The sequence below is a fragment of the Ailuropoda melanoleuca genome, chromosome 5, assembly GCF_002007445.2.
Source record: "Ailuropoda melanoleuca isolate Jingjing chromosome 5, ASM200744v2, whole genome shotgun sequence".
In the NCBI taxonomy this organism is placed as follows: Eukaryota; Metazoa; Chordata; class Mammalia; order Carnivora; family Ursidae; genus Ailuropoda; species Ailuropoda melanoleuca.
The window spans coordinates 27,939,033-27,941,606 of NC_048222.1; positions in this window are offsets into that span (position 1 = coordinate 27,939,033).

Here is a 2,574-nt window from a genome sequence, read left to right on the forward strand (position 1 = left end):
AGTTCTAAATGGTTATAGAACAATTAGAACAGGGTGTGGCAATATTAATAAACAAAACATTAAGTATCTGCCTCTCTTTTCTCCCTCCTTCTGTCTCTTCTGTCTGTTTTAGCTTCTCCTTTTATAATAGAGGCTGGGACCTGAAAACAGAATATGAGGAGTTTACCGGGTAAAAAGAAATAGAGCAGAGATAACAAGAAGTTTCCATTAGTGGCACATGAAAGCAGTGAGTCATTCCAGTATTCTATACTAGGTGCCTGGTTCCAGAGCATCTGAGACTTAGTCCCTGGGCTTCCACTGGCAGTGGTGTACTTAGGATCAGGGTAACTCCAGAATAAGGAGGGTTTCCATGGTGGGACGGAAGGAGAAAGGAGGAACATCAAACTCAGAGCTGGAATAGGGTTGGGGGGCAAGGAACCACGGTCAAAAGGGGACCTGGAAGGTACATTATTCCCCTCCATCTCCACCTCAGTGTCCCTCAGAATAAATGGAGAACTCTGGCCCATCCCTTCCCTCTTGTCCTAAGGGGAAATTCTCTCCACTCTATTCTGGGGCTGTGTGGTGGAGGCTGTGTCAGACCAGGGCATCGTCCAGTCTCACAGGCCTCTTCATACAGACTTTTCAAGGAGCAACAAAAGTGTCAGCTTAGAACCCTTTTTCTGATTGGCTAAGACCTCACCTGCAAGGCTCTGGCTCAGGCTTCTGCCAGCTGCCTCCCCCTGAACCAGTCAGCATTCTCTACATTTTCTAGAGCTCTCTGTGCTACTCATACTCTGTTGCATTACTCAGGGCTGCCACTGCTGGCCTGGCCTGAGAGGAAGGCAAGCTCATACACCTGATTCCGGGTGCTTACCTCAGTCACCCTGCTGGGCCTCTGTGGAGGCGGGGCACTTAGGGTGAAGGTAGTGTGTACCCCACGTGTGTAGATGATTCCATCAACAAATAGTTATGAAATGGGTCAACAATAAGGAGACTCTCCCCAGGGGACATCCTCTGTACCCCAGGATGAAAGATAAAAGTTTTGGACTCTGTAGAAATTCAGAGAGATGTCATCATCTCTGGTCAGCATGCCTTGGAAACTGTGCTTGGTCAGTGGACTTAATTGTGAACATAATATTAACAATCACCTGTGACCAGAAGGTCCATCCAGGAACTTATTCTGCATTTAATTCAGGAATTTTAAGATGTTCTATATTCTGAAAGATTCTGTGACTTCCTTAATGCCAGTAGTAATATAATAGATAATAGAAATACTGCCCCGCAATATTATTTCCCTTTAATAAAAATTTACCAAGCAATTGTCCCTAAGTTTTTCTAAATCTTTATAAAGCTGCTTACATATGTCCCCTATATCAGCCCAGTTATATGAATTTTCAATGACACATATAAAGTAGGCCCTTCCTCTTAGCACAGTTATCTTTTTAAAGTCACATTTTAGAAATCTGAAGCAGATTGGCCACGGAGAAACCATTTCAGGTCTGAAAGTCTTGATACACACTTCACTGGACCACTGTCATGAACACAGATATAATTTGTAAAAGTCCTCTGTAATCTATGCTGAGCTACACACACATTAGTTTTTAATATAATAGTAGTGAGCTCATTTTTTTAACATCATTAACAAAGACAGAAAAATCTTCTTATTTCTCATCTCTCTTCAGATGACAGACTCATGATAGTTTTGAATCCCTGCCTCTTATTTCTTCAGTATGGAGAGAAAGGGAGCAGAAAGTATAGTAGACATATTTAACCTTGACTCCACTCCATGTCCCCTCTCTGAAGTGCCACGAATAGCACTGGACAGAACTACCATTTCAGCTATAATTTCAGGTCTCAGAATCTGGTCCTCCTCTCAGTGTGCTCACAAATGTGGAAACTTGAGAGCAAAACACAGAGTCTCAATACAAACTGAGGAAAGAAGAAGAAAGTGGATACAGCTTCGTGGGCTATGTGGGGAATTATGGCACTCATCTAGGTTCGACTGAGAGGAAGAGGGACCAGCCACTTCTCATTGTGACTTCTGACAAATGTCTAAAGCCCCATCCTGTGCCACATGCCCAAGTGCCCTATATTCCTCACCTCCTTGATCACGAGTCCCCCTGTGTCTGAGCTCTGACACATACATCTATGTAGTCTCATTTCCCATAGTTCTGTCTCTCTTCCCCAAAATCCAACAGATGTCAGATGGTGGGTAATGTCACGTAATATTTTTTACACACCTACACAGTTAAGGTCCTGGGTTCCAAAGGTGAACATGCATGGATCCTACCTTCTAAGAGGTCACACATTGGAGGGGAGATATATGTGGGGGAAAAAAAAGAGAAAACTTTGTAACAGCCACTAAAGGGCAATGTGAAATCGTGCTGACTAACGGCAATACCCCCACAGTGTTGAAGGTTCAGGATACGCTTGAAACTATTAAACAATAATGGTGTCCATTAGTTCAATTATTTTCTTTTCTCTTGGAAAGGGTTGGCAACATAGGACTAGAAGATGATGATTATTGGTAGATTTATTCACGAATAATAATTTTTCAAGATGCGAATGAGGAGTTTTTGGTGTACAGGTCATGAG